The sequence below is a fragment of the Gossypium arboreum genome, chromosome 5 (genome assembly GCF_025698485.1).
Source record: "Gossypium arboreum isolate Shixiya-1 chromosome 5, ASM2569848v2, whole genome shotgun sequence".
NCBI lineage: Eukaryota > Viridiplantae > Streptophyta > Magnoliopsida > Malvales > Malvaceae > Gossypium > Gossypium arboreum.
Genome location: NC_069074.1, coordinates 46,738,155 through 46,744,154, shown reverse-complemented (window position 1 = coordinate 46,744,154; position 6,000 = coordinate 46,738,155).

Here is a 6,000-nt window from a genome sequence, read left to right as displayed (position 1 = left end):
ATAATTTTCTATTCTTTTGGGGTGAAAACAAACATTCTCTTCTCAAATAGAAACCAACAGAATTGTTATTCCAAAAAATATATTTAATTCTTATAAAATAAAAGACTCTCTATTTTCAGGTAGAATAATGATATCTTAAAATTATGTAAATAGCCCTACTGGTGCCATCTGTTTAAAAGAAGAGAAGGTAGAACCTTTGTTAAATTATAGAAATTTATTTCCAACAGAAAAACACTCTCTACTTAGATTAGGATTAGGGTGGGCGGTACACCCCTAGGATTCCTACTAGGGTTGCTACCCCTTCAAATTCCATGAAAGAATTTTGGGCCTATCTCATATCAGGTCCAATTACAAGTATTTCCTGGGCTTTTTGACATAATACTTTGTAATTTGATTCAACCCGATTTTGTTTTTCAATATCCCAAAATAAACTTCAATATTAAATAATTTTCTCATCTCAATTTTACCTTGATAAAATTATGACGATTTTACTTATGATAAAATTTCTTAGAAAATATATTTAATATTTCACCATTCAACTTGTTCACTATGATCGTATGGTTTATTTTCATTTTTGGGCTTTAAAATAACTCAAAAACACAAACTTAATCTTTTGATCATTTTTGAGAATTCATTGTTCATTTCTAAATGAATTCATTTCTCATTTTCATCTACATTTTGAGAAAACCACTTTCATTTTCTAAATGTTATCCATTTCTCCATTTCTATTCATTATGTTCATTTTGATTCAACACGCAATTCATTTTTGGTTTCAACGAGCTAGCATACAGATCAATTGGACATATGCAATTGAGACTCAAATGATTTATAAGCAAGTTCCAACTTTTCATCTATTAATTATAAACTCATTTAGTCACGAGGTCATTCCACTATAATATCGTGATTGAGTTCTCCCTAACGGCCTACCATTACGAAAGTAGCTCAATTAGTGCTCGTTCAATGACTTTGTCATAAGTGTGTTACTCTCATAGAATATCTTTAATATTTTTGCGATACTATTCATTCTCCCAATATGATCCAATTTTATCTCATGGTAATCATTACATCTTCCTTCATGAAAAGTCAACCACTATCAAATAATGATCAAGCCATCCATCAAAAAGACGAACGACCTATGATCACGTTTACTTTTCATCAACCATGTAATGCCAACAAGAGGATATCATTTACCCATATTTTGGGCTATGAATTCAACTATTGTGAATGGCATTACATACTGTAGAAGTCGTACACCCAACGCACCAGCTTTCGGTTCCTTATCTATTCGAACTCAAGCTTTTACTTACATCAAAGTGTACGAGTCACTTATACATAATCCATCATCCACTCAGGATTTAGGTATGCCACACTATGAATATAACAAGTGAATAACCCCACAAACAGATTAAGGATATATTCTTCTGGGGTCCAATTTGATGTGTTGTCAGACTAGTCAGTCACATCTATGTCTCTATCTTTTGGGAGTCATCTACTCCAATACCCAAGATAAGCATCTCTCCAATTGAACTTGATAGACGACATATTTATCTTTCAATCTATTTGCTCATTTCCAGTTAGACTAAGAACATGTTTAGGTTCATCTACTAATATAAGTTGTCTTTTCATATTACAATCCGACCACGTAATACCGCTTAGTATTAGTTTAAATATTAGACAACCAATGAGTAACATTTGCTTCCATTTTGCTTCACAGGCAAAAATAATATGAGAATAATATGAAAAGTATTAATTTAGTTCATTAATAATTTTATTAACCAATCTATTCGAAAAATTACAAGTGTACTTAGACAAAAATACTGCATTTAGGGCACCAGATCCAATAGTTGAGATTCAACTTCTCCTCTATTTGATTGTCATCTAGTATTAATTTTGATTGTATTGATAGATTCCCAAAAATATTCTTCAAACCATTCAAAAAATTTAAATGAATTTTATGAATGTTCATAAATTTGTAATACTTTTGGAAAATGCCTTCTTTCTCATTATCATACTTTTTAATCTTTTTTTTTTAATTCTTGTTAGAATAGAAGTGCTTTCTACAATATTATTTATTGATCTCAAAATATTTTTCTAGTACAAAAATTTCTAAATTTTCTTCTAGTTTGGCATTATTAGTCATTGATGAGTATGTTGGAGACAATTAAGTGAATTTTGGGGACTCTCTTCCTATCTGGCATAAATAGTGTAACACCCCGAATCCGTGACCGTCGCCAGTGTCGGACACGAGGGGTTAACGGGCCAAATCCTCCCAAGGTACCAACCAATTTGGCATTTCTAGACAGGCTGGAAAACTGCGTCACTGTCGCCTTAAAAATCATATCTCGAGTTCCAAAACTCGGAAACTGATTCCGTAAATTTTCCCTGAATTTAGACTCATATATCCATCCATGGATTTATTTCTAGAATTTTTGGTCGGGCCAATTGGTACAGTTTATTAGTTAAAGTCACCCATGTTATAGGGGTCGACTACACTGACCTTCGCGCGTTACAACTTGAATATCATCTCGTACAGAGCTCTAATGCTCATGTCGTTTGTTTCTAATGAAACTAGACTCAAAGGGGAATCTATTCATATAAGGCATGACTTCTAATTGTTTCTGGATAATTTATGGTAAATTTTCAAAGTCGCGACAGGGGACCCAGAAACCGTTCTGGCCCTGTCTCACGAGAACTTTAATATTTCTCAGTATACTGCTCATATGGTCGTTTCGTTTCGTCCATATAAAATAGATTCATCAAGGTTCAATTTCATAATTTACTCACTATTTAATTCTACTTCTACTATTTTTAGTGATTTTTCAATCTCATCTCACTGCTGCTGTCCGCAACAGTTACTGCAGTAGACTATGCCAATTCCATGAATCTTTCCTTGGCCTTAATCATCCATCATACATGACACAAATTATGGCCATCTTATCAAAATTAAAGTTTCTAAGACTCGTGGCTATAGGTTCTAGCATCCCACTCGACGACCACATAGGCCATTTTCACATGGCTTAAAGTTTACAACCCACAGTTCAACAAAATATAATAGCCTATACATGCCAAATGTTCTTCAACAACGAAGACAATACCAAAATATTTCAGCCGGTGTGATGACTTCAACGACGGTTCCGATCACGCAAACAATACGAGTCCGAGAGACCTAAAATGGGTGACAAGAAAACACCGAGTGAGTTTATAACTCAGTAAGTCATAAGCATTCATCAATCCACCGATAAAGTTACTACAACATGAACAATAAGCGAGGCTAGGTACTCATCCATATCGAATCTATACCATAATTCCTCGGACCTTTTGGTCCAATCTCATACCAAGTCATACATCCACATTTCATATTCTACGCAACAAGATATTTGAAGCATTTTCACACACTAACTCATTTCCACCACAATCATACAATTTCAATCATCACATAGATTTAAGGCTTACCAAATTCAACCCCGAGCATGAGCGTATTTTCTATTCGTCATGAGCTCGAGGTACTTACCGATCCGCTGTCCGGGATTAACTCGATAATGTCGCACACTCAGTGCCAATTGTAATACAAGAGCGTATAGTGAATCCGCACACTTAGTGCTATATATTTTCAGCTCGCACACTTAGTGCTATAGAATCAAACTCGCACACTTAGTGCTGTACAATTTTAAACCCGCACACTTAGTGCCAATCTTGTCACCGTGTCCATTTATACCGCACACTTAGTGCGAGACCAATACCTTATGCATTTTGCTGCCTTTATACATTCAACAATGGCATCCTTCCATACACATACATTTTCATTTACACATCAACTCATTTAAACACAATTGTGTATATATTATGGTCATTTACATCAACACCAAATATATGCTTAATGACTTACCTCGGATGTTGTCATGCGTCTTCAACGGCTATTCAATTACTTTTCTTTCCCTTGTCCAACTTGATCCTTTGAGCTCTTGAGCTAAATCAAACAAATTTACTTCCCAATCAAACACACACATACGGCAACCACATATTGTTTTTAACACATTCGGTCACTTGGCGACCCATTTAACTTTTAAGCATTCATTTCTAATTTTTTAGTTAAACAATGCGAATGCCATTAGCTACTAATGCCACACACACACACATGCATAAAATTTATTCATACATGACCCATAGCTCATTTGGTCATTCATCTCTCAAACCTATCGAAGCTTCATATCATGCTTCCTTGGCGAATACACATATAAGCACATTTAGCATTTGATACATTCGGCCTTAGCATAATTTCATTTAAAAGTCCTATTAGCCACTTCCCCATCAATGATCTCATCTACTTAATATTTCATACCTATCATGCTAGCCGAATATTACTTATTCAAGTTCAACATCCTCCTATCGACACTAGCATCAAAGATGATATCTAATTCTTCTCTTTTCTTTTCATTAAACAACCTATATGAACATTTAACCAATCCAAACTTCACCCATTCACACTTATTCATTTAACATAAAGAAGATAAATCACCCTCTTCACTATCAACCATGGCCGAATGCACCAAGCATTACCTAACTAAGATTTCACAAATTTTAACCTTATATCGACCTCTACTTGTTCAATACAACATGAAACAACCTCTTCTCCTAACCTCTTGACACACGGCTTGATGTTCAAACCACCATGAAAGTTTGATTTTTCATGACATTGTCGAAATGCATTTTGACAATTAGCTCACAATGCAAAGAAGTTAAAGCCAACATCTCAAGACTTACCTCCAACTAGAAGAAGGGTTGCGAATTTGCTTAATGAAAAGCTCTCTAATTCCTTCCTTTGGTTTTCGGCTTTGGCAAGATGGAGAAGAAGATGAACACTCCTCTTCTAATTCCTCTTTTATAAATCTTTATTTCTCCTTTATTATTATTATTTTTGTTTTCTTTGCTCATTCACGGCAAAATGAAGAAGCTGGTAGGTAAGTCTTCCTTCACCTTTGTTTTCTTTACTTTATGTAACTAATATTATTTTATCTAAATTAATGCCACTTCTTAATTTAATATCTATTAAACATATATATTTGCCCATCAACATCCATCTTGGCGGCCACTAGAGAATAAATTGGGCAATTTGACATGCAAGGACAACATTTTCTAGCATGCATCAATAGGCCACTTCAACATTTGCCTATCACATTTCTAAGTTTTCTCACACAAGTCCTAATTGATAAAATTCACTTACAATTAACAAAATCCAAACATGAAATTTTCACACATGCATATATGCATATAATGAGCATCAATTATGATGGTTAATTATTATTATGACTCGGTTTAGTGGTCCCGAAACCACTTTCCGACTAGGGTCAATTTAGGGATGTCACAACTCTCCCCCACTTAAGAAATTTTTGTCCCCGAAAAATCTTACCGGTAAATAGGCTCGGGTATCGCTCTTTCATAGAGTCTTCAAGTTCCCAAGTGGCTTCTTCCATTCCGTGTTTATGCCACAACACCTTCACTAACGGGATTTTCCTATTGCGCAATTCTTTTACTTCACGCCTCATAATGCGAACCGGTTCCTCTTCATAGCTCAAATTAGGCTGAATCTCAATCTCAGATGGAGCAATTACGTGCGATGGATCAGACCTATATCGTCGAAGCATCGAGACATGAAAAACGTTGTGAATCTTTTCGAGCTCAAGGGGCAAAATTAATCGATATGCGACTGGCCCAACTCGTTCGGATACTTCATATAGCCCGATGAACCTCGGACTCAATTTGCCCTTACGACCAAATCTAAGCACCTTCTTCCAAGGTGAAACTTTGAGAAAGACCTTGTCTCCAACTTGATATTCAATATCTTTTCTTTTCAAATTCGCATACGACTTTTGGCGATCCGAAGCAGCTTTCAAACTTTCACGAATTACTTGAACTTTTTGCTCGGCATCCTTAACCAAATCAACCCCGAAGAATTTACCTTCACTAAGTTCAGTCCAGAATAATGGGGTACGGCATTTACGA